Consider the following 26,940-nt stretch of genomic DNA (forward strand, 5'->3'; position numbering starts at 1 on the left):
AACCCCATCCGCCCCTCCCTGCCTTTTCCAGAGGAAGGGCAGGGAGGGGGCAGGTGCCTCTGAGGGGTGTCTCCGACGGGCACACACCCCACCCTCAAGGATGCAACCGGTTGGGCTCCTGGAAGGGGCCGGCAGGCACAGGCTGGGGAGGAGAACACAGAGGGCAGCAAGTCCAGCTTCTCAGGAAATGAAATTGCCCCATGCAACAATGAGAGAGCCACTTTTTCAACTTTCTGCGTGAGCGTGCATTCAATTGCTCACATTGTTTTGGCTCCAGGGGAAATCTGACCTCGGAAAAGGCTGAGATGAAGTGGGTGTGGGTGGAGATCCTCTGCTATTTCACAGGGCTAAGAGAGTCGAGCAGAACATTCTTCGGAGGTACCTTTCCAGTGGGACTGTTCCTCCCTTCCCAAGAGCAGGAGATGGGGCCTCATTCAGCTACCCAGCTGGGGCCGGGGCAGGGCCCAGTATGGCCAGAAGAGGCCAAGGTCCACTGTGCCCAGGAAACCGATGGACCCTAAGGGGAGCGGAGATCTGAAATTATTCTCCATGCGACCCGGGACTCTTGACCCTGCTGCACCTTGGGGAGCTTTTAAAAACTTACAAATTTTTCAGACCGCCCCTCCAACCCCACTTCAGCCAAGTAAATCAAACTTCCTGGGGATGAGGTTTGAGAGGGGAAAAAAAAAAAAAAAGATTTCATCCCTCTATGTGATTCCAGCGTGCAGCCAAGGTTAAGAGACACCAGTCGCTGCATCTTAGGTGCAGTTAGTGAGCAGCCATTGGCAGCCAGAGAGCACTGTGGGAAGAGCGCCGCCAGAAGAGCCAGAGAGACCTGAGTTTGAATCCCAGCCCTGCCATTCCTAGCCTGTGGGGCTTTCACCTAATTCTTTAATTTGTTTTATGTTTATTTTATTTTTGAGAGAGAGAGAGAGAGAGAGAGAGAGAGAGCACATGCACGAGTGGGGGAGGAGGAGAGAGGGAGGGAGACACCAAGATCCTGTCAGCACAGAACCCGACGCGGGGCTCGAACTCATGAACCGTGAGAGCATGACCTGAGCCGGAGACGGCGCTCAACTAACTGAGCCACCCAGGTGCCCCTCACCTAATTCTTTAATGTTTCCAAACCTCAACTTTCTATCTGTAACATGGGAATATGGGACTAACACCCACCCTGCAGGTTTAAGGCGTCAAACAAAAGCAAGTAATGCACGACAGCCCCTTGGTGAGCTGCACTGTCGTGTACCACTGTTGAAAGCAAACCGTGTTCCCAGCATTGCTCCAGAGAAGTATCACATCACAGACCGCCCCGGAACGCACTGTCCAAGTCTCCTAACTGGGCACCCGGGCCCCCCCACAATCGAACACAGCCCCCCTTTCCTGGAGAGCCTCACATGAGCCCTCTGAGGCTCCAGCCGCTGTCCCCACCACAGCTCCACCCTTGCATTTCTCCTCCCGGAGCCCCATCTCCCTCCTCCTCCTGCCTGACATCTTGCCCACCTTCAAGGCCGGGTTCACTTGCCGCCATGTCCCCGCCCCGCCCTGAGTTATTCCTCCTGTAACATCCGGGGCAATGCGTGTCTACACAGGGCGGCCTACACGTGTTCTCCGGACACGTTCTTTGCCAGGTGGTTGTATGAATGCCTCGTGACCTCTTCTGGGTTGCTTGTAAACCATTTCAGTCTCTCGTTGGTACCTGCGGGTAAGTTAGGTCTCGCCTAGTTCTGTAACCCCAAGTACGTTTTGCTCGGGACTCTCCGCTCCTTCGGGAAGGGGTGATTCGGTTTGAGACGATGCTACTTTTCTCTTCTGCACTGCAGAGTTTCCTAGTGGTACTGGAAGGAGGGAGTATAAGTTGTGAAGTGATCCTCCTCCAAAGGGCTGACGACCCGCTCGGTGACCGAATCCACAGAAATGAAGCAGCCATGAACACGGATGCAAGTGTTGCGCAAATTCAAGGGCAGGGGGGGGACCTTAGAGGTGTGGGCAGCTGCTGGGGGCGAAGGGGAGGGGAAGCCAGGGCTTTCGGACAGGTATTGGCGAGAAAGGAGAGAGGCCCCCAGGAAGAAAAGTGAACAGAGGCACGGGGGCCAGAATAAATGCGGCCCGTCTGTGTCAGCGCGGTAAAGATGGGTCTGATGGGTGAGTCCTGGGCCCGCGCTGGCTCCCGGGACACGCCAGAGGATACTGAAAACCTCCAAAAGTTTTGAAGCCAGAGAGCAACACTATGGGAGGCACAAAAGAGAGTTTATTTGCTCATTCAAAAAACGCTGAGAAAAACGCTCCTTCCTTATTGAACTGAAAGGTCTCCTACACACATGTGCGGATAGAAATAAGCTGAAATAGCAAAGTCAAATAAACCTGGGCTCTTCCTAGCCAGAGGGCCTCAAGGGTAACTCTGTGCACAATGCAGTGCTCAAAATGAGGTGAGGTGGGACGCAGGACGGTGGGAGCCCAGACGCAGACCAGACCGGGAGATCTGGCGAGGGCACCTCAGCAAAGAACAATCCTCAACCCCTTGCGTCTTTAATTTCTTGCTGTAACCCTCGATCAAAAAGACTAAGCACGAAGTGACAGGCTGGAAGGAAGCTTGAAAATTCAGGAGAACCCTCCTGCGTGAACAGTTTATTCCAGCCCTAATCTTAGGCACAGACCCTGCCTGGAATGTTCCTCTGAGAATGTAGCCTTCCTGGGGCAGGTACACAGCCCCTGGGCACTGGTTTAGCTGCAGAGCTCCTCCAGGTCCAACAGCTGCTGCTATGAATACCCCAGCTTAAGCAACCATTCCTGTAACCTCTGCCGAAATAACTCCCACAGTTTTGTCCCCTCCAAAGCTGTTGCCCCCCCCCCCTCCAGTTGGCGGCCAAGGCACTCCTGGTGTGATGCCCCTGACCTGCTCCAAGCCCCCACCACATACCCACAGGCTGGCATGCCTCCCCTGAAGCTGGGGATCCTGGCCCCCAGCGAGATAAAACCCAGTCTCCCCCCTCCCTACCACCACTCCCAGACCCCTCCCCAGCCCCCACCCTCGAACTGTTCTACTTCCTTAGCCAGGCTCTGCAAACTGAAATGTGAAATTTGAAGCCAGTGTTCCCCTTAGCAACCATGGTAACACAGGATCTGATAGAGAGCCTGGAGTTATAAAAATACCAGCTTCCACCAGACACTGGTTTCCAAAGGGAAACCAGTCTCCACGCCAGAACCGTTTTTAAACGGTCTAAAAACTCAAGAGACTTCCAAACCCATCTCAGCGTGGCTTCAGGAAGACATCTCTTCAATTCCCTTTGGGAAGGTGGTGGTGTTGCAAGCTTTGGGTATTTTCTCCAAAATATACAGCTCCTCTCTTAGAACGGGCTAGCCTTACACATATAAGGTGGGAGCCGTTTTTAATAAACATCAGATCTTCGGCATCCTTGAAGGGCGACGTTGAATCGCTGCCAGCCCTTCCGGTTCCCTCCCAGGGAGTCAGCGCCACCAAACCTCCTAATTACACAAGGGGACGGATTTGGTCTTATCTCCTCTTCGCCGAAAACAGTTTTAATTAACGTGACCGTTTTTCTAGCAGGAATTCCACGTTTAAGGCCTCGGGTAGGGAGGTAAGACGCCTCCCCTCCCGCGGACGCCCCCTCGGGCCAGCCCTGGGCCGCGGGGCTGAACCCCCACTCCCGCTCTCCGCGCCGCCTGCAGGGGGCGCCTGGCCTTGCGGGCTGGGGAGCGGGGCCGCTCCCCGCGGCCGCCCCCGCCTCCAGACCCGCCTCCGCGGCCCCGCCCCGCCGCGCTCACCTCCTCCTCCCTCTTATCTCCTGGGGCCATGCCTGTAATTCTGAAAAATATTCTAACTCAGTAATTAATGTCTGAACTTCAAGAGGCCCCTGCTTTCTGCAGAGGCGCACAGGAGGCAGGCGGGGACCTGGAGGGGCTGAAGGCCTTGGTGGGGAGGGGCGGGGGTGCGCACTGTTTCTAAACTGGCGAGTGGACCGTGGAGGGAGGATACATTGTTTCTGGCTGGAGTTGTGTGTACAGGATACGCACGCATCTGCACCTATCCACGTGCCTCTGTCTACATTTTTAAATCCTCTGGCCTTTGTTTTTTTGTTTGTTGTTGTTTTGTTTTTTTTTTTTAAGTAAGATGCCTTCCTCCCACCCTCCCCTCCCACCCCCAGTGGCGACTTCCAGGTAAGTGGCCCCTTGAATCCTGGCCTCCTGGATGCCCGCCGCCGCCCCCACCCGCTGCCCCGCTCCAGTGTCTCCCCATGGTTTGCACAGCCCAGCCCTACCCAGACTTCATTCCAGGTACCCTGTACCAGGCAATAGGAGCGCGAAGTGCTGGGCTGGCTGCTTGAGCTGGGGCATGAATATGACGTGGTCCCTCCCCTCGCAGAACTGCTGTCTGCTAGAGAGAAGGGGAAAAGGGAAGCACCCAGTCCTGGGAGCTGGTGCACAGATCACATGCAACTCCCCCTAGGACCCACGCCGATCTTCCTTAACGTGCTCCAGCTCTCAGGCCCATCTGATGATACCCCACTGGCTGCTGTCCCCACCTCAGATGTAAATAATGTGTGAGCAGCACTTGTACATCTGGGCCAGATGCTGTTAGGAACCACCTTTTTTCTCTTTTCTAGAATCCCTTGGTGGCTCCATTATCACGGCCGCCAGCAATGATCAGTAGCAGCTTACAGGTGGCCTGGGCCAGGCCCTAAAAGAAGAAACCTCCAGGGTTCCCCTTACTTGTAACTGGCAAAGAAGGGTGCTGGGGAAGGAGGTGGACTTCAGAGCCAGACAAATTCGTGCATGGTATAGTCTCGGGTCCTTGGTTCCTTGTTGGGATGCAGATTAAATGGGGTTTAGTAGATTTGCTAGTTACGAGTGGACTTCCTCCCTTCCCTGTGGGAGGTCACACAAAATAAAGACATGAAAAACAAAAGACATGAAATAATGGGATCAGTCAGCAGCATATTTGTATCATATAAATGAAGTGCTTCTTAATAAGCAAAACTGTGAAGGAACACAGTAAAATAAGTCTCAGGGCCTTTGCCCTTGCCTTTCCTTCTGGGAGAATGCCCTTCTTCCCGGCACCCTTCCAGGTCTCAGCTGGTCAGTCCTGGGTAGACCCTCGCTCACCACCCTCACACCCCTGCAGCCTGCTTTCTTCTTCTCCATAGCCTTTACCAGGATCTGGCTCCACCTTAGAGTTTTCTGTGTGAATCTGTTTTCTCTCTCCCCGACTAGCATGGAAATGGAAGCTTTCTAAAGGCAAGGAATGTGTCTGTTCTCTTCACAGCTGTATCCCCAGGGACTAGAACAGTGCCCAGCACCGAGTAGGTGCTCGGTCGATACTCGTTGAATAAATTAATGAAATAGAATGTCTAGACTGAGCAAAGCAGGAGACAGATTACCTTCTGTCCAGATAACCCTTCTAGAGTTAATCTGGACAGATCTCTCAGGGGAAACAAATCCAGAAGCCTTGAAGAGGCAAGGTGAGCCGGCAGCGTGGGGCTGGCTGGTAGCCGTTCCTGGAGAGGAGGTCAGAGTGGGAGAGGAAGAGAAACGCTCGCCCCAAATCAGACTCAGAGGAAGCAAGCTGTGCTTACAATATGAGCGAATGGGCAGAAACTACTGTCAGCCGGTGAAGCTGCCTGCATTCTGTCCCTACGCTTTGCTCTGCTCTAATTAAGTGGTCGTTTCTCGACTTCAGTCTGCCAGGCCTCATGTGAGATTGAATTAGTGTGTCCCAGGTCAGAATCCCACGAGCCACAATCCTGAGAAGTCAGGGTGGGCTCGTAGCTCGGCTTCACGGATCGATAGTCGTGGGGAAAGGGTGATGGAGGGGCATTGAGTGAGCACCTATGGGCACGGGGGATATGGGGGGGGGTGCAGGCAGAGTAGCAGGGCCTCCGTCCCCCGCCTCCCCCTTGGGGAGGAAAAGGAGTAAGGAGGATGGATGCGCAGGGCTCAGGAGACTTCGGTGAGGGTCGGGAAGAAGATGAGAACACAGCATGTGGGGGGTGGGAAGGACACCCTCAGTCACAGATGTCGAGGACAATGGCAGCCTTACTTAGCCCTAAACAGTCCCAACACAATCGCAACTAGGCAGCGACACGTCCAGTACGATATAATGTGAGCCACTGTGCCCTTGCACGTTTGCTAGTAACTGCATTTTAAAGCAAGCAACACGGGGCGGGGGGGGGGGGGGGGGGCGCCTGGGTGGCTCAGTCGGTTGGGCGACTGACTTCGGCTCAGGTCATGATCTCGCAGTCCGTGAGTTCGAGCCCCGCGCCGGGCTCTGTGCTGACAGCTCAGAGCCTGGAGCCTGTTTCAGATTCTGTGTCTCCCTCTCTCTGACCCTCCCCCGTTCATGCTCTCTCTCTGTCTCAAAAATAAATAAACATTAAAAAAAATTTTTTTTAAATAAATAAGTAAAGCAAGCAACTGGTGAAATTAATATCTTTTATGTTATCCAGTATATCCAAAGAATGGCTGCTTCAACATCTAATCAATATTAAAAAGTATCAATGAGATTTTTTTTTTTTAATACATTTTTCTTGTTTGTACTAAGTCTGAAATCCACTGCGTGCTTTACACTTAAAGCACCTCTCAGTTCGGAGGAGGCACATTTCAAGACGGCATGTGACTGGTAGCTACTGTAGGGGACAGCACAGGTCTGGGGGCTAGCTTCTAGAATCCTCAGGCTTTGGGGAACCATTCTGGATTCCTAAACAATCTAGATGCCCCTCGAGTCTCAGGGTATTTTTTTCTCGCCTCTCCCTCTGAGCACTCAGAAGCAAAGGAAAACGTTGGGAGCTAAAACCTAAATCGACCAGCCAGGGTGCTAGCGTTGGGTGGTTGGCTGGGGCTCCCTGGTAGGATCTGCAGAAGCAATCCTTTTGACAGGGTAAGAGAGGGGGGGAAAAAAAAAGCATAGAGCAGGGGACTCAAGGGCAGGGGGGTGGCAGGGGCAGCTGACTGTGAGACAAGGCTACAAGCAGAATCCCCGGGGTGGGGGAGGGGGGGGTCAGCCCTGGGAGGGCAGGCAGCTACCAGCTCCTTCTCACAATGGCCCAGTACGTGGAAGACACAATTAGCTCATTCTTGCATCGCATTGCCCTTTTGATTACACTGTTCTCAAGACTTCCATTTCTGTAATTAAGACCTTGTCCCTTACTCAGAGGTATTGGAACATAAAAGTATTTGCTGAATCTGGTTTCCCAGGGTTAAAAGCCAGACTTAGGAAATGCAAACACACTTGTGGAAATGCAAACACACATTCACTAACTAATTATCCCATAATTAAGGCCGAAGCCCTGCTTAAAACAATTAGCTCTGGGAATTGAACAGTAGGTATAACTCCACTTTTTGCTAATTGTTCTTCCCCAACAGACTGGATATGGCCAGTCCCGGGGCCTTGGGGTGGGGGGGGGGGGTGGCGGGCGGGAGGAGGGAGGGACAGTAGGGAACGAAGTAGCCCGTTGCTTTTGGTCTGGACTGGACCACGCTCTGCTTGGTTTGGAAATGTTAGTCAGAGAAGAGTTTGAGGTGTGGAGAACAGCAAGGAGGATGTGGTTTGGGCAAGGGGAGTCGAGCGGCTGCCCCAGGCTTGGACACGGGCCATGGGAAGTCTCAGAAGCTACTGCTGGCCACACTGAGGTGGTTTGCCTGGCTGGAGCTGAGGGCGTGGGCCAAGGATTAGCTGACTGGAAAGCAATTAGATGAGGTGGGGCTGGCTGGGAAAATACCTGGAATCCCAGGGCCAGAGTTGAGACTTGCTCGGGTAATGCCCCAGGCGGGAGGCCTTGTGGGCTCTGGGGACTGGAGGTACCCACCCTCGGGGGTGGCTACCAGGATCCCCGCTGGGCCACAAGCCTTTTTGGCCTCTTGCTGACGGGGAGGAATGGGTTCTAGAGGGTGGGAAGTTGAGAGGGGCTTTCCTGATTACCAAGGCCTCTAGATGCCTCCCCCACCTCAGCGTGTCTGCCCCCTCCCTCCACCCCTCCTCAGACACCCAGGACTTTCCTGAGGCCGGCCTGGTGCCATCAGGTAACCTCCCCCTTTCCTAGGTAGGAGGGATATGTGTGTAAGGTTCCAGGGACTTTCACATTTTGAAAGAAGAGCTCGGAAGAGAAAAATGGATGCCCCCAAAGGGGGGCGGGGGGGAAGCAGCAGCAGTTCTGGGTTTCGTAGAGGTCGAGGAGATAACTGACCCCCCAGTGAACCCTCTGTCCCCAGAAAATCCCACATACATTAAAGCTTGCGGACGATCCCTGAAGTCTCTCCTCGGGGGGCTTCTCGTTAAGAGCCCCTGTTCTAGAAGTGAAATTTGGAATCTTCATACAAGCAAACGTTCAGAGGGGCCTTCCAGACCACCCTCAAAGCAACTGTGTAAAGGATTCCGCGGGTCGACCTGACTGACAGCTCACTTTTTTCCCCCAGAAGGGATCCCAGCTCTTAGACTAGCCCTCCTTCCCTCCCCTCTCCCCTCTCCCCTTCCCCCCTGCCCCCTTCCCTTCCTCCCCACCTCCCACCCTTTCTGTCCCCTTCACGCTCTCCATAGATCAGAGGTTAGCAAACTTCTATAAAAGGCCAGATAGTAAATATTTTAGCTTTGCAGGCCAAGAGGCTAAATCGAGTTTAACCACATCCCTGTGATTTGTACTGTGCGAAGCCATGAGAGCAGTTTCTGTGGAAACTGCTCAGTTCTGCCTTGCTAATGCCAAAGCAGCTGGGACAGTATGCAAATGGATGAGCGTGATTGCATTCCAACAAAACCTTATTTATGGACACTGAAATTTGAATTTTATAACATTTTTATGTGTCAAAGAATATTATTATTCGTTTGCTTTTTTTCCCCCAGCTATTTAAAAATGTAAGAACCGTTCTGAGCTCACAGTCCCCATAAAAAGGGTGCTGGGGACCAGATCTGGCCGCTGGGCTGTGGTGTTACAGACCCCTGATCTAGATCTGTGGTTCTCGACGCTCATTAAAATTGCGGATCACCGGCAGCAAAGGGAATTTGCACTTTCCCAGGCTGTGCTGCTGCCACCGTAGGAGATCCACACTCTGGGTACCCCTGATCTAGTCTGAACTCCACCCCCATCTTGCCGACAACAAAACTGAGGCCCAGAGGTGCCATAGCTCTGTCATACGAACCCAGGGAGAGCCTTCTCTATCCCAGGATGCAGAGCTGTCTGGTTTTCTATCTCTAGCTGCTTCCAGAGATCTACCCTGCCAGCTCACACTGCCCAAGGCTCTCACCGGGCCACAGGAAATGAGTGTGTGTCCCCTGGTGTCCCAAAGTGGCCGGGCTCCAGTGAGTCATCTCCCCTGAGTAGCGACAGTGTGCATGCACCGAGGTATCCCCATGCTGTCAGTCAGTTCCCTCCTGACACCTTGTCAGCTCTGGGGATCCACAGGGCATAGCAGGACAAGAGGGAGGCTAAAAGTCCCCTCCGTGAAAAGGGAAAGTGAAAGAACAAGGGCTCGGACGTCAGACTAACGGTGACTTCAGATCCCACACTGTCGGTACTAGTTAGGACCAGGGAAGTTCCTTAGCCTCCGTGAGCGTCAGTTTCCCCAACAGCAAAATGAGAAATGGCCCTCTCTACCTCTGCAGGATTGCCATAAGGATTAGCGATCACATCTGTCAAGTTTCTGGCACATAGTACCAAACGTTTATGGTATCTTTATTGGCCACCCTGGCATCATGCCTTAACCACAGAGCTACCCAGCCACAGCCTGACAGGCACCGAGAAAGGCTATATGATCCTCCTGACGACACATGAGACGGTGGCTGTGTTGCTGTCCTTACATTATGGAGACATTCACCGTCCCATACTCCGGTGACATTTTCAGTGGTGATTCAGGTTGGCGTGTGTAAGGCCATGTCAGAGGTTTGTATCGGGGGCCCTTGGGTGGCCTTCAGGGTCTGGGAACCCACTGAAATCGGATGCTGACATCTGTGAACGTGTGTAGATGGGCATTTTCCTGGGAGAGGTGCCAAAGTTTCCATCAGACCTTCAGAGAGTTCCGTGCTCCAGAAAAGCTAAGGGACCCATGTCTGCAAACACAACACATTAGACAGCACCAAACTCTGGTGACAGATTCCTAGACTTGAGAATCAGCTCCCTGCTCCTTAGGTATGATCTTGGGCACACTGGACATCATCTGATTCCAACCCAAACTTCCATTTCCTCGGCCCTGAAACCTGGGCCTAGCCTAGCTGTCTAACCAGTTCCAGAATCAGATGATATCCTCTGAACAAAAACCCAGAGTAGGGAAACCAAGAATGGGTGGAGGTCTCAGAGTGACCACCGGGCGAGCAAGGGCTGCACAGGAACTGCCTGCAGGAACAGTATGTTTGCTTCAAATTTAAATGCCGGGGGCACGGGAGTTAAAACACTAAGCTGTGGTAATAAGCAGGATTGCGGTGACCCTAGGGGAGGGGCGGTGAAAAGAAGGGCACAAGCAGCCCGTGGGGTATGACCCAGGCTCTAGCTGTCGCTGGGGCCATCGGAAGCACAGGCGTATTCCCCGTGCGAAAGTTCATCTAACCGCGTACTTAGGATGTGTTGTGCCTTTTTGCACGTGTGATGCTTCAACCAGAAGTTCTCTCACAAAAATGTTCCGCTGAGAAAAGTAGAAATACGATATAAAATCAGCCCGTTGGGGATTTTTCCACGTAACTCTGGAGTGACATAAGCGTATGGCTTGAAGAGCGAGCGATTTGTACACAAACACAAATAGCGGGGTATGATGTGAACATGATCTGAAGGCCAGATTTAAGTATCTTTCTTTTTGACCCAAACTGCTATCTAAATTGGCCTGCGGAACTTTTGCTTTCTTTCTTTATCTCACGGCACCCACAGGCCGTCTCCGGCCTCTTCACGGCAATGGTGGCCCTGCCTTGGTCTGGCCTACTTTGGATAGCCTGTCCACCAGGGCGGCGGCCCTGCTCAGCACACCCGTGGTTCCGGAGCACTGCCCGTCCCATCCCCTCTCTCCTGTAGGCTTCCCTCCTACCGGTTTCTTTTCTGTCTCCCACATCCCATGCTTCCCACTCTCTTGAGGGTTTCCTTCTTCTCTGCAGCCCACCGAACCCACCTGAGGAAGGAGAGCCTTCCCTTGACCCCGCATTCCCCTCCGGGAACCACTCCATATCTCTCTTCCCTACAGAGCCAGAGTTTTCCAAAGAATTGTCTCTCTACATGCTGTCTGTCTGGATTGCTTCTGCCCCTTCAAGCCAACAGTACGGTCCTTGTTGAAATCACCTTGTTGCGAAATTCAGAGCCCGGCTCAGCCCTCAGCTCCGCCAGCCCAGCGTAGCAAGAAAGCAGCTGTCGGGGACGTGTAAACCAATGAGAGGGTTGTGTTCCAACAAAACCGTATTGATCGACGCTGAAATTTGAATTTCGTGTCATTTTTACGTGCCAGGTGGAGGTATTTCCCAAACTTTTCGTGTAGGAGCCTTTGCTTTTGGCCTGTGTTCACCTGCAAGGTCTTCTCCACAACTTCCTTTGGTGTTCTCTTAACCAGAACCTGGAGAAGTCGATGTGCTTTGGGATTTACCAGAGGACAGGCGACCGTAGCTCGTGGTGAGCCAGGAATGGGGCCCCAGGTGCAAGTCCCAAAGCCCATGTTGGTCACAGGCAGATTCCCACGGCAGCAGCAGCCCCCAAACTTGACCTGTACAGACTAGATCTACATCTCCTGCTGCCAGAGAAGATACCACCACCCTCCTCCCCACTAGTTGGCAGGATCTGTGGGCAGCAGCTCTTACCCGGATCTCAGCTCTGGCTACCATGTTTCTGCCTGGCCACAGCTCACGAGGCCAAGGTCCCCTTTCGCCTGAATTAGCCCACCAGCCTTCTAACTGGGCTCACCCCCGTCTCTCCGTACTCCAGGCTCACAGGTTTCTTGAGGGTGATCTTTCTCACTGTTTGGAATGTTCTTCCCCATCCCTCTCCTGACCCCACTCTTTCCCTAGCTTGACCTTACGGGGTCACCGCAAAGCTCTCTCCCGAGGAGATCTCCCCTGGGCTCCTCTCCCCACCCAGGTGAGGACGGTCCTTCCTACCACCCACCCCCACGGCACCCTCGGTTCTGTGCCACACGCAGCCCCCTCAGTAAGAGAGGCTGCCACTGGTGAAGCTGCTCTTCGTGTGCGCCAGCTACTATTCTAAACACGGGTCCTCAGTGACCGCACTTAATCCTAGCCCAGTTTCCAGATGAGGAAACTGAGACACAGAGAAGCGAATGGTGCAACATGATTAGTGGGGGGCTGAGTCTGGATTCGAACCCAGGCAGCCTCACCTTCCAGCCTTGGTTCCCATCACTGATCTGCTTGAGCCATGTCTGTCCTCCCAACTACACTAGTAAATCCACGAGGAAATGATTCATGCCTCCTTGTTGCATGAATGAATGAATGAATGAATGCAAAAGTGGTTGCTGTCCCTTGAGGCTCCCTGGAGGAGGTACAGGACCTGCCGTGCTCTGGGCCGGTTATGTGTCTGGGTGGCTGCATCCCAGGAAACAGAGGGGCCCTTCTGAGTGGCTTTACCCCAGCCAGCACAGGCGTTCCTTCAAATCCAGTCTGCATTTCTTCTGAGAGGGCCAGCTGGACACAAGGTCCTGTGTGAGTCAAAACTAGTCTAGGTAGACCCTAGACTAGACCTAGAACTAGCTAGAACCAAACAGTTGCCCCCAGGCTGTGAACCGAGAAGCTTCTGGTTATAGAGATTAGGGGAGGAGGTCAGGGAAAGCTGGGAGGAGGAAGGTCTTGTCTCAGGAGACAGTAAATGGAGTCAGGGTGGGGTTTGCTCCTCGTCGTCCTCACAGATAAGGACAAGACGTGTTCAGAAGCCTGTGAACAGATGGCTTTGGCTGGTCTGGAGGTCTGTGAAAGGGAGGAGAAGGCGGTAGGGCCCCAGGGGTGGAAGTGGCCAGCAGCCAGGGCCTGAGCCACTCCACCACCACCCCCCACCCCAGGCTAAACACTTTATCCCCTCCCAAACCCCTCAGGTGACCCGGTGAGAATGCATGCATAATACTATTGGCAAAACTGAGAATAAACTGAGGGTTGATGGGGGGGGGGGGGGGGGAGGGTGGGGGATGGGCATGGAGGAGGGCACCTGGTGGGAGGAGCCCTGGATGTTGTATAAAAACCAATTTGACAATAAATTTCATATTAAAAATAATAATAATAATAATAATAATAATACTATTGGCCGGCAGGCGCACTCCTCCAAAAAGATTTAGAAATAGAGTTTAGAAATAGGGTTGCCCCAGTATGACAGTTTCTATTCTGCTAAGGGTAAGGCTCCAAAGCCAAACAAACTTCCAGGTTCCAATTAAATGCTCTTATCTCCAACCTTAGACTTGGCAGAGAGTACTTAGTGAATCCTTTCTGCCGTCCCCAGGCAGCCCCAGGCCCTTTTCTCAGCCCAGGCCTGTCTGTCCCTCTGTGGGGTGGCTGCCACACGGAGTACAAATGCTAATTATGCCTTTAGCACAGGCCTATTATTCTCTGCTTAAGCTTGTCCCAGGCCCAGCTGTCCCTGCCCAGTTGGTGCTTGGTTACTGCCTTGCACCCAAACCCACCGTGGAACCAGCTAAGCCTCCTCACCCAGGGACGGACCTCCGGCCCAGCTTCTGGGCTACGGCTTCAGACTCCTCCCCCCCGCCCCCACCCCGGAAGACTGGCACCCTCTGTCTGGGAACCGGCCTCCAGCAGGCACATATTCTTAAATACAGCCTGCCAAGATGATCACGCTGGAGAAGACGTGTGTTGAGCGAGGGTTTCTTCAGAATCCCATGCTCCTCAGCAGGGTAAGGGGCTGGTGTGCCCTTTCTCCAGGTCCTCGAGGCCCCCTGGCTGGTTACCTGTGCCCTCCCCCATTCACATACCCTGTAAAGTCTGACATTGGCGGGAGGGACGCCTGGTTGACCTGCCACACCGTGGAGAACCTTATAAGCAGCTCCTTCCCGGGCTTGTGGGAAGGTGGGCTGGCGAGGCCCTTCAGAGAACCGTGTGCCCAAACAGTTGGTGGGGGCGGGCAGAGCTACAGCAGCTGCTGGGCTCTGCAGTGGGGACCCCTTTCCGCTGAAGCTGGAGTGTCACCGTCTGTGACAGAGCCCTCCGCAAGTTTCCCTCTGGGACTGCAGAAACCAGCAGAGAAACCAGTCACCTCCCCACCACCCTTCTTCCTGATTAAATGTCTTGATCTAGGAAAGGAGAGATCTCGCACCCCCAGGAGGAGTCCTGTCTTCCCCGACCTGCCCACCGTATTCTGTGTTGAAACACGGGGGAAGGCAGGAAGGCGGTAGGGATGAGGAGAGGCCTTGCCTCAGGGACTCGAGTGGCTGGACAGTGGCTCGGCCACCGGGAAGGAGGAAAGGACTATTTCGCAAGCGAGGCTGGGCACTCTGGGCTGGCCCATCAGCCCCTGGCACGCGGCTAGGCCTGTTAGGAAATCAAGGAGGCTCTCTGTCTGCTTTCCAGCAGACGCCACTTCTGTCTTTCCACTGCTTTGCTCAGTTCACAGCGCTGGCTCCAGGGCCAGGCTGGCGGGCGGGCAGGCGGGCCAGGCACCCTCTGCCGCAGGCCTGGTGCCCAGGGAGCACGCGCTCCTGCCTCAGCTAATGTGGTCACAAGGGTCCCCGGGACTGGGCTGCAGAACCACACGGATAAGACCAGCCGGCCACTGGTGGTCATCTCGGGTGGGAAGGCAGGGCGACTCTTGGGGAAGGATTCCAGACTGTTTCCTTCTCCGTTGAGCTCCAACGCCCTTATCTCCTTTCCTGCCAGGCGGGGACTCCTCACTAGTCACACACAAAAGAAAACCCCACCCAAGATACACAACCCCGCTCCTTGGCCCCCACATACTTGAAGGGGGAGGGCTTGCCTCTGGTTCCATGTAATCCACCTGGCTATCAGTCAGGGAAGCGGTAGGTATGCATTGCCCTAATATTAGAATATTATATATTTGGTCCAGAAAGGGAGGGGGGCAGGTTGAGGAGAACAGCGCCCACTAAATGGAGCCACCTTGGTGTCTGCTCTGAAAGTTCTTGGAACTGGCAATTGATTGAGATGCTACTTGGAGGGAAAACAGTGATGGGCCGGCGGTGGGGGGGGTGGGGGTGGGGGCGGTGCAAAAGGCAATCACAAGGTTCAGGGGTGATTGGGTTGAAGGTGGAGGGCCGTTATGGGGCAGAAGAGAACAAGGAATGAGAGAACAAGCACACATGGTACTCCCTTGAGTGTCTTACAGGCCTGAGTATTCCTCTCACTTCCGAGATTATAGGAATAATCGTTGGAATATGGGAATATAGAAGAACGAAGCCCTGAGATGTCAGCTCATTGCACAGTTTACAAGGCCTGTTGCTGTGAGAGCTCAAGTGGAACCATGGCCTTGCAACTCTGAACTCCTTCCCAGGCTTCATGGCCCACCTCCGAAGAGCAGTCCACATTCAGACTTGACGCTGGGCGGTGCTTCCTAGAGGCAGGGGGCTGGCCTCGTTGACCCCTCGGGGTCTCGTTCCAGCCCAGCGCTAGTGGCAGAGTCTACAGGCCAGTTGCTATGGGAACTATAACTTTGAATTTCCTGGCTCTGGGGCTGTGAAAATCACAACCTGAACCTTCCGTTGATGTGGGTTTCTCGATTAATTTCCTGTTTGATTGTTTACTTTAGAGAGCGGAAAATGCCTTTGCAGGCAGCTAGTTCCCTCCACCAAGACGCTTATCACACCCTCCCCCCACGAAGCCAGCAAGGTCAAGTCCAGGCCTCAGGTGGGTGGAGGTTGGGGGGGGGTGGTGAGGGGCCAGGGGCCAGGGGCTGGGAGAGGCCCAGCTAAGAGCAGATGGCATTGTGCCCTGACTTCTCCTTGTGCCTGCCCGGGGTCCCAGCCCGGCGGTCACCAGGAGAGTAATCTATGGGTGCAGAGACCAGCCCATGAGGGGCATCTGCCCACCGCCCAGAGCCCCAGGCCTGGCCCCCAGCCAGCCCAAACCCCTCCTCCTGTCTCAGGGAACCGTTTCATGCTGAGTCAGACACAAACTGCAGTCTTTCCTTCAGAGGGGTGTCTGTAGCGTACCATGAAGGGGTGAAGGTCCCAGGTGCCACCCAACACCCAGTGCCTCCAGGCCAGGCATTCTTGGCCAAGTTCCCCTGGGGAAGCTTGCAGAATAACTGCTTTTCCATCTGCCTGTCCTCCAACTGCCCTCCCCAAGGCCCCGACGCTCCAGCAGAGAGCGATGGACAGGGCGTCCATTATCATCATTGCATCTTGTTCCCGTCTGCGTCCTTGGGGAGCGGTTAATGCTGGCAGGTTCAGGTGAGGCCCTGCAGGAGGAGTCATGATCCCCTGCAATGACAACCACGTCACTAGGAGTAGGATGCTTTGTCACCTTCACAGCCCCTCTCCCCACCCCCCAGCAGAACCCCTCAGATGGGCAGGAGCACTCAGGCACTCACTTTATAAAGAGGGGCGCTGAGCACGAGGAAGGGAAATGGAATAGGCTAGAGATCAGCTGATAATCTGGGGGGGCCCCCAACCCCTCAATACCCTTTCTCTTGTCTAGGTGACTGTATAAGGTACCACGCAAGTCAGGGGCCTTTAGTGAGCAAAGGGGACACTATTACTAATTACTTCGGGATGGCAAGTGAAAACCAGAACCATCCCAGGAAGAGGGCGGTGCATGGTCCCTCCACTTTTCACTGACCACCCCCCCCACCACCACCACCACCAGCCTTATTTATGTGGGACTTGCTGGCCAAGCAATGGTTATATCATTTGGCTACGGGGGCAGATGAGACCTGGGGTCAAACCCTGGTTTTCCATTACTGGCGGGAAGTCACCCCACTCTACGTGCCTCAGTTTCTGCAGCTATAAATGAAGATACTACTGTGGGTGTCTAACGCAGATAAACTGGAGAAAGGATAAAGTGGGTCTTGAAACATACACACGGTGCAGAGCTTCCCGTGTAGAGCAAGCATTCAAAAAACGTAAGCCGGGGGATGATCGAGGACCCAGAAGGTATTGGTCAGTCCTCAGGAGACACCTTCTGGAAAGGTAAAACCTCAGAGCTGCCTCAGGCATTCTCCGTTCATCCTTTAGGAGAGATCCACGATGCCCGGGAAGTGAACGCAAAATGAGCCACAGAGGGGACAGGCAAGGCTTATAGAAGGGAAAGGAAGGGCACTGAAGAAGAAGCTGGGAGGTGTTGACAGCAGTCATGGCCAACATCCCTGTGGTTTCCAACCCTGACCTAGGGTCCTGGGAACTTATGGCTGCAGGGACGCTGTGAGCAGAACTCCCCTCCTGTGCAGGCCACTGGCCAGGGCTTGGCTCCCAGGAGGACCCACTGGAGCCGTGGCCCCATCCTCTGGCTCCGGTGTCTGAAGGATTCAGTGTCTGCTCTGAGCCCCAGATTACGTTTCCGGCCCCCTGGGGCCAGCCGTGGGATGAAGCATTCCCCCATGTGACATATGTGACATTTACTGTGGCCACTTTGTACAAGGCGGTTTGCAAACTCTGCAGGAAGGAGGCTAATTATTCCCTCCAGGGCGCCTGGTCCGCAGTGAGGGTGCCTGCCCGCCTGCCCGCCTCAGCTAGGAGGGCTGACAGCCAGACCACAGGGCATAAGCTTGGACCGAAGTCCAGGACAGAACCATGAATTTCCTTGACATCTGACCATAGCCGCCATACAGGGCTCCTTATTAGGCAAGTGGAATGGTGATATTTGGGGCAAATCCCCCTCTCCTGGGGATGGCTGAAATGCAGGCCGGCACAGAGCGCTGATAGTAAGTGAGGAACATGGAACAACACTGATTTCGTAGCCACCCTGACAGGCTGGGCAGCGTGAGCCCTTACACATCCGTGTGCCTGTGTCTGCAGCCACCCTCACCCCTGCCTTCCACGTCAGCGGATCTGCAACGGTACCACTTTGCTTCTTTAAGGCTCATCTCTGCACACGGTCCTCCTCTCCTCTGATTTTCCCTTTTTTTCCTGCCTTCTACCCTCTCACCTCCACCTCTCCCGCTGTAACAACCCCCTCCCCTGCCCTGGCATGGGGGTTCTACCCCTTTTCTCTTCCGTAGGCAAGTTCAAAAAGAAAGAGAAGAGAGAGGGGGAGGAGGGAGGGAGGGAGGAAGGAAGAGGAGAAAAAGAGAGAGAGACAGAGAAAAGCAGAAACCCACAAAGGAAAAGAAAAAAATGGGTCCCCTCGCTATCTTCCACCTCCCGACCTCCCTCTCCTCTTCAGCCCCATGTGACCCGGGCCTCCACCTGTCCCTACCCCTGCTCTGAAGTCATCATGGCAAAGGTCACCCGTCCCCTCCTAATCACCAGGTCCAAGGCTCCCTGGTCTTTGTTCATCTTACATGACCTCTCTTGAGCATTTGACACGGCTGACCTTGTACTTCTTAGAATTCTCCTGGCTTCCGTGGCATCGCCTTCTTCTATTCCTCTTGGCTCTCTGACTGTCCTCGTGCTCCTTCAGGGGTTCCTCTTCCTCCACCACTCTTTTTTTAAATTTTTTTTTCAACGTTTATTTATTTTGGGGACAGAGAGAGACAGAGCACGAACGGGGGAGGGGCAGGGAGAGAGGGAGACACAGAATCGGAAGCAGGCTCCAGGCTCCGAGCCATCAGCCCAGAGCCCGACGCGGGGCTCGAACTCACAGACCGCGAGATCGTGACCTGGCTGAAGTCGGACGCTTAACTGACTGCGCCACCCAGGCGCCCCCTCCACCACTCTTTAGATGTGGCTCTCTCTCCAGGTTTGGAGCCCTTACCCTCTTCTCTTCTCACCTGGACCTTCTCACAAGCACCTGCAGCCTTGACCTGGCACCGATGATCTCGGATAGCCAGTCTCCCATGAGTTATCTTCCCTGATCAGCCCCAAGGACCATGGACTCAATATTTCTAACGCCGAACTCCTTCATATCCCCCCAAACCAACTCGTCATGCCTTCCTACGATCATTGGTGACACCCGCATTTATCCAGGTGGCCAAGCCCCAAACCTGGGGACGATCCATCTTCTATATCGTCCTTTTCCTCACCCTCACTTCTTGCCTCCTAAACACGTGTCCTCCCATTTTTTCCCGCCTCAATTCAAGGTACCGTATTTTCTCACAGCAGCCTCCTTACTGTCCCCTTGCCTGCAGTACCCCACCACTCTGCCAGCTCTGGTCTGTTCACCACGCTGTGCAAGAAAGGATCCTTCCAAAATGTACTCTCTAGTTTAAAATCTCCCAGTGGCTCTCCAGTCCCTTAGGATAAGACCCAAATGCAGTAGCATGGCCTCTAGAGCCCTATAGGATGTGGCCCTTGCCTCTTTTGTCATCAGGTTCTCTCTCTCCGCCAACACTATATATTTTAGCATCTTGAGATACTTGTTATTCACCAGTGCACTCTGCTAGTTCATGGGTGTTGTTTTTTGGGGTTGTTGTTTTTTTGTTTTTTGTTTGTTTGGTTTTTTGCTTTTGTGCATCTGCCATATGCTGCTTCTTACACCACATGCATGTTCTCCATCACCACCACTCCATCCCGTGCTTCAATCCCACATACCTAGCACAGTCTCTCAATTTCCCCCTACTAGACTATGAGCTCCCAGTCTTATTCTTCTTGTTGCCCCTGTAGTTACACGATGTTTAGCACAAGGTAGGTGTTCCATGAATGTGGTTGAAAAGATGACTAGATGGATAGAAAGATGGAAGGAAGGAAGGGAGGGAGGGAGGGAGGGAGGGAGGATGGGTGATGGATAAGTAGGTGAGGAAGGAAGGGTAAGTAGGTGAGTGGGTATATAGATGGATGAAAGAATGGATGGATGGATGGTTGGATGGATGGAAGGAAGGAAGGATGGAAGGTTGGATACATGATATGTGGGTAGATAGGAGGATGGATGGATAAATTGATTGTTGGTGGATGGAGGATTGCATACTTGGGTGGATAGATGCACTAATGGATTGGTGGCCGAGTAAGTGGCTGTGTGGATGGGTGGGTAGGTGATGGCCGATGCAAACAAAGAATATGTAAAACCAATTCAATTTTGTGAAGGCCCAGGTTGATTATTGTCACCAGACAATAAAATTAAGAATTCTGAGCTCCAACCAGCAAAATGAGAATTAGCAAAGGTGAGAGGAATTAAAATAATTCTCCAAGACAGAGGATGCTGACCCAGGACTTTTGAGCATCCTCTAGCTCTCAGACTTGCTGTCTCTCTAGTTTGTGCAAGCCACTTCACCCACTATGCCTCAGTTTGTCTATTAGGTAGAGATAATAATGCCATGGCCTTTCCCTGTCTCCACAAGAGTGTCACGAGGGTAAATGGGACAGTACACAGAGTGTGCCAAGAGCTTCGGGGAAGATCCGTGTTGACAGAGAAACAGATTTAATAACAATAATCACACCTTACATTTGGATCAAGCTTTGCACTTTTCAAAGCTCTTTCACAGACATTGTTATCTCACTTGACTCTCAAAACAATTCGAGGCAGGTATTATCCCTCTTCTCAGGTGAGGAAACTGAGGTGCAGGGCGATAAAGTGACATGCCCGGGGTTACTCTTAGCGAGGGGCAGGTCTTCTGACTCGGAGGCTGCTGTACAATTTTGATGACAGCCTTTTTCGGATAGATTATCTCCTTTTCTGCCTCCCTGAGGAGACCCAGACATCATAGACCATCTCTGTGATGACTCAGGGTCATTATCATGACCATCAGCCCCCGTGCTGTCCTCTAGACCTGGCCGTAGGTGCAGGTGCAGAGACGCAGGATAGAGGGGCTCTACCCTAGGGTGCTCCTAGAGGCAGGTGGCCACGTGCAGCTCCCCAGCCCGGTCACCACGTGTCCCGGCCATCTCCTCTGGCTCCGTCTCACTCTCCCGCCTCCCCCCTCTCTCCACCGTCAGTGTTTGTGCCTGGCACATGGCTTCCATGGCCACCGCGGACCTCTCCCTGCCACTCTTGACTCTTTCTTCTCTCTCGCCTTCCTGCCACGTCTTCCACACTTGCAGCCTATCCCACCACATCCCTAGCCCTTCTGTAGACCCAGCCAGCCCATCCGGGCTCGATGAATGTGTTCTCCAGAAAACCAGCCAATCGCCTGCTCTCCGAAACCGTGGCTCTGCTCTGTGGTGCCCACTCCCCCCACGCCCTCCGAGACCCCCGACCCCCGAGGGAGAGAGGCCCCTGCCGGCAGGGTCTGAGCTGTGCTTTTGCTATGGCTGCACCAGACCTCGTGGGTTTGTTCTACAAGGTTGAAACCCCGGGCTGTTGGTGAGCCGGGGTGGTCAGGGCGGGCTGGTCAGCCTGCCTCAAGTTGGCATTCACTCCTCTGTGGAAAGGCAAGAATTCGCCATCTACAGCACTCACTTCCCTCCCGCCAAGGAAGGCAGCCCTACAGCCCCTCCCATCAGCACGGTTTCTCTCCCCACAGCGTGGCATCCCAAGCAACCGGGGTTACATCCCTGCACGCCCTGTGGACCTTCCCCAGGGGACTCCAGGATGCTCCCACCAGGGTGCCTTTCTCCCTGGTTGCTGTTGGGCCTCCCACAGGCTGACTGCAAGCACCTTGGCCTCTTCCCCCAACCCAGGGAGGATATGATGGGTGTGCCCACAAGTCTCCGGCGGAGACAATAGGACAGGAATGCATTAGCTTCCGAACAAACACTGTGTGGGCTCGCACAATTGCCTTGGATTCTCATCCAAGAAACACATTTCGCTGTTCGAGGGCGCGGGTGGCTTGCCTGCCCCAGCCCGCCCACACCCCTTTCTACGCCAGAGACTTTGATGAGAGCGCTGCCCCTCCCCACCCACTCCAGGGCCTTCCACCCGCCCACCCCCACTCCCCACCCCCGTGGGGCAAGCCTGCCTCCTCCATCGGTGCAGCTTTTCTCCCGGAGAGTCCTGCCTGGGCTGAGAATGGCCTGCCCACCCAAAGAGTGCCCGCCCCTGCCTCTACTTATTTTAACCATTTTGTTATTGTGATCAAGTTTGCATAATACAACATCGATCACTCTGGCCGTCTTCAAGCGTACAACTAAGCGGCGTTAGGCACCTTCACACTGTTGTGCAACATCGCCACCGTCCACCTCTAGAACGTTTTGTCTTCCTTCCCGACCTGCAACACCGTCCCCACAAAACACCGGCTCCCCAGTCCCCGCTCGTGCCCGCCCCGACCCCGCTGTTCTACTTTCTGTCTCTACGAATCTGACTCTTCTGACTCGAGAAGTGGAATCAGACAGGATTTGTCCTTTTGTGACTGTTCTTTTCCGCTCGGCGTAGTGTCCTCGAGGTTCATCCACGTTGCAGCGCGGGTCAGCATTTCCTTCCATGTTAAGGCTGAAGAACATTCCATTGCATACGGATGGACCGCAGTAGTTCATCCATCCATCCCTCCACGGGCCCCCAAGTTGCTTCTGCCTCTCACCTGTTGTGAACATGGGTGGACAGGTACCTGTTCGGATGGCCACAGCTTCTTGAGACTCCTCTGGGACTTAAAAAAAAAAAAAGCATTGTCTCCAGAAGGTGCCAAATAGAGCATACGTAAACAAGAGCGCTCACTGACCTCCTCAACACTCCAGCAGATTTGTTTATCCAAACACTAGCTGTCGCTGGGGAAAAAGCAGAGTCCTGAAGACATGGAACACAGAACAGGTAAGTTTGGCCAAGATGGAAAAGAGTGGAAAGATCCTGCACCTGGACCGCTGCCTGCAAACGACAGGTAGGGACAGATTCTTGGGGAACCACAGATCACCCAGAGGCATGAGAGCCTCTAAGAGGGACAGTGAAGGGCGTCCCGGCGGGGAGCCCCTGTGGACTTGTGTCAAGGGCTCCTGGTTGAGGAGGCCAGCCTCTTGTCATACCGCACAGAGCAGCGGAGTGTGACTTCTGGGGAGGTTGGGAGGGACGCCGTCCAAAGCCCCTTCGGCACTAGGGTTCTGAGACTCTGCTCTCAAAAGCTGGTAACGAGAGGCCAGAACAGCATTTGCAGGGAGAATAGGAAGCGGTCTGCAGCCTCCCTGCGGATTCCCTTCGTATCCTCGCACCCTGCAACTGTGAAGGAAAAGTGTGATGACCAACCCCGGTCCTCCCCCACTTCCCTGAGCAAACCCAGCAAGCCGCTTGCAAGAGGGCCTATCACACGATGTGATTGTTGGCTTCGCACAGACTTTCCCAAACAAGCAAGTGGAAGATAAGGTTGAAGGAGAGGCTCTGGGGTTGAGAACCCGCCTGTAGCTCCGCCTGAGGGCCCAGGGGGGCTACCCTCACCCTCCAGAGTCCCCCGCTACCCGCCCCCATTCCCTAAGTCTGTTCCCTGCCCGGCTAGCCAGGAGCCAAGGCCACCAGGGACACAGCCAGGCAAGGGGGAGGGTGTGGGGGGTAGTCTGGGCACGAAGAGGGGAGGAGGGATTGGAAGGGAGTAGTCCAGTCACAAAGATGCAGGAAAGAAAGACACAGACCCCGCTTTGGAGTTCTCAACTGTCATCTGGGAGCAGAGGGCAGGCCAGAACTTTCCACGCGGTTCTGTCAGCCGTTCAGACAGCCACACGGAGGGACAATCACATTTCAGAACATCTAGTACTTGTCAGCCCTTACGCTTACTAGTACTTCCCATCAAGTTACCTTACTCATCCTGGGGTGCCTGGGTGGCTCAGTCGGTTAAGCGTCTGACTTTGGCTCAGGTCATGATCTTGAGGTTCATGAGTTCAAGACCGCGTCGGGCTCTGTGCTGACAGCTCAGAGCCTGGAACCTGCTTTGGATTCTGGGTCTCCCTCTCTCTCTGCCCCTCCCCTGCTCTCGCTCTCTCTGTCTCTCTCTTTCTTTCTCTCAAAACTAAATACACATTTTTTTTTTATTTTTTAAAAAAGGTACCTCACTTGTCCCTAGAACCCCTAAGAGGCTAATCTCAGGACAGAACATGCTCCCAGGGTCATTTCAACGTGACACACACAACTAGCACTACTGAGCGCCTACTGTGCGTCACCCCGCGTTCTAGACGCTTCCAGAGCATACCTTGTTCTTCCCACGAGCTGCCAGTTCTGCCCCCCTCCCCCACTTTCACCACCCAGCTGCCAGCACGCACTCCATCTCAAAGAGTTCCCTTCTCACCAGATTGCCCCCCACCTTTCTTGTGATTTCTAGCAACAATGTTTGTTTGAAGGATCGTTTCCCAATAAGCGCTACAGAAAACCTGTGAGGGAACAAAGTACCTTCAGAAAGAAACCCCAGCAAACCTTACAGAGCTCTCCTGATGTATATGAGTCCCTATGTCCCCTGCAGATAAGTGGGGCTAGGCCCACATCCCCATGCTGATCCCATTCCAGACAGCCACAGGACCCTCCCGGGCCTCGAACCAACATCCCCCCACCCCCACCCCTCCAGAGCAGCTGGGTTGGGTGTGGACCACATGCCTTAGGTACACCTGCTACAAGGTGAATCACTTCCACCGGCTTTTTCCAGAACCTGTTTCCTGGTCTTCACTCTAGCCTCCTGGGTCCTGTAACTGAGGGAGGCCCTTCCCTGTGTGCCCCCCACAAAGGTCCACCGGGCACCGGCTGGGCGGAAGGCTCCCCTGCCTCCCCCTTGGGGCTCTGCAGCTCCGGGAGGCAAGAAAGCTCCAGAAGCAGACACTGGCTTAAGAAGGGGAGGGACAGCTGTGTGCTTCAGACTGTCCCACTGTGCCTGTGTCTTGTAATTATTTAACCCGTCCCCCTGTGGGTGCACGGTAGTTTTACTGTAGTGGTAGCGAAGCGAAAGCCGCGTATCCCTGTCGCGGTGCGTGCGTCCGGGTCCATTGATTCTGACAGCGATCACCAAATTGCCGTCTAGAGACCTGCGCCAGCCTCCATTTCCACATCGGTTATAATTTTGTGCCGCGTCCCCTCCGGCGAGAGGGGTGTGTGGGGCGGGGTACCCACGTGCCCATCACTCTCGCCTCTCCAAGTGTGTGCACCCGGGTGACCTTCGGGGGAGGGGCCTCGCCGCATCCGCCCTTGCCCGCCCGCCCTCGGGCTGTCGCAGCCTGTGTGCTAGGCGCTGTGCGGGTGCGGGGACCAATCAGAGGCCCCGCCCTGGTGGGGCTTGCCTTCTAGCGGGGAGACGAACAAGTATCAACTTGTCCCGGGTGAGCTATGCGGCAGCGAGAAGTAAGCCAGGAGGTGAGCGGGGCCGGCTGGCATCACACAGGCTGGAGAGGTGACACTGGGGCAGAGTCCTGAACAAAGGGGGAGAGTGAGGTCCGCAAGTCCGTGGTGGCCGAGAATCTGGGTGACCGGAGCACGAGGGTCTGGAGTCAGAGCCGTGGCAGTGAGTAGAACAGGTTCACCAGCGGCCTCAACGCCTGTCCCTCTGTGCCGCCTGCACCATTTCCTCCCCTGGACTGTCCCTTGCTCTCCACCTGCTTTTCATTCGAGCAGGTCGAAGACTACCTCTGTGTCCATTCATCCTAAAACGATTCCGGTGTGTCGGCCGCAAGCCCAGTTCTGACAGATACAAAGGGGAAGGAGGCCTGGTGTCTCTGGCCCTGACCTCTGGCCCGGGCCTGCTGTGGCCTCGATGCCCTGCACGCTCATTGGGCACGTGGCAAGGCTTGCCCTGAATCTTCAGCCCTCTTGAGGCGAATGCTTGTGGCTCTTGCTAAGAGGGACCCCTGGGCTGGGTGGATGGACATGACAGGAGAAGGGGAGGGACAAGGAGGATGTATTGAATTTGGGTTTCAAGCTAGCGATAGGAATAGTCCCCCTGTGGCTTCACCTGTGCTTGAACTCATCACACCCGCGTCAAGGACTTTGACTCCAGTTCTGGTTCAGGGGACGAGGATACTCATCCTAAAAATGCCTTCCTCTGGTGCCCTCCCCACCCTCCACCTTTCCTTTAAAACAAAAAACAGGGGTGTCTGGGTGGCTCAGGTCATTATCTCACGGTTCATGAGTTCGAGCCCCACCTTGGGCTCTGCACTGATGGTGCAGAGCTTGCTTGGGATTCCCTCTCTCCCTCTCTCTCTGCCCCTCCCGTGTACTCTCTCAAAATAAATAAATAAACTCAAAACCAAAAACAATGCATGAATCATATCAACCAACATTTAGCAAATCCTCAACGGTTGCCAGGATCTAGGCTAGGTGTTAAAGGTGGCCAAGATGAGCACAGCACTCTCCCAGGCTTCACTTGTGTGAAATGCCAAGTGGTTGGGGACGTCAGGTGAGAAGTCGGTGAGAAGCAGGAGGGGGGGGTACCATGGGCTGGGGGTGATCCAGGAGTCTCCAAGGAAAGCTGGGAAGTGCTGTGGGCCTTGACGAGTGGGTGAGTATGGAGAGTTCCAGCAGAGGGAAAAGTCATCCGTGGCAGATCATCTAAACGCAGGGTCATCCCGTGGATGCGGTGATCAATGTGGCAGGGATGGCGGTGGAGATGTACCAAGGGGGAAGGGGACAGAGGAAGAAGCGGTCGATGGGGTTGAGAGTAAGCGGGGGAGGGGCAGAGAGAGAGGGTGACCCAGAATCCGAAGCAGGCTCCAGGCTCTGAGCTGTCAGCACAGAGCCCGACATGGGGCTCGAACCCATGGACCGTGAGATCATGCCCCGAGCCAAAGTCAGAAGCCACCCAGGCGCCCCGTGATGTTATGTGAATTCTATCTCAGTTGAGAGAGAGAGAGAGAGAGAGAGAGAGAGAATAAGATGAGGCCAAGGGAAGCCTGGACAAGGGCGTGGCCAGTCCCAGCACTGAGCAGCCTGGCCATGGCCTTGGTCAGGAAGCAATTCCAACCTCTGGGTAAGTCAACACTGCTGTGGTTTTGCAGAAGAGCACTTTGATTTCTGGAAGCTTTCCTCAAGCCGGGGCCCAGGAGTGCCTGAGACCATGGCCGAGCCTCCCTCGCCCATCAGGAAGTCTTTACCCTCATTGCATTTCTCTGAGGCTTTTCTCTGACCAGGTGTTACAGCTGATGACCCCA

At 54.3% G+C, this 26,940-nt stretch overlaps 1 protein-coding gene across 8 annotated transcripts in view; it reads left to right on the plus strand.

Annotated features, from left to right (window-relative positions):
* CTIF (cap binding complex dependent translation initiation factor) overlaps positions 1-26,940 on the plus strand; it is a 296,988-nt gene that overhangs the window by 264,259 nt on the left and 5,789 nt on the right. The gene's annotated exons all lie outside the window — the stretch shown is intronic.

This window comes from Prionailurus bengalensis, chromosome D3 (assembly GCF_016509475.1).
Source record: "Prionailurus bengalensis isolate Pbe53 chromosome D3, Fcat_Pben_1.1_paternal_pri, whole genome shotgun sequence".
Classification (NCBI taxonomy): Eukaryota; Metazoa; Chordata; class Mammalia; order Carnivora; family Felidae; genus Prionailurus; species Prionailurus bengalensis.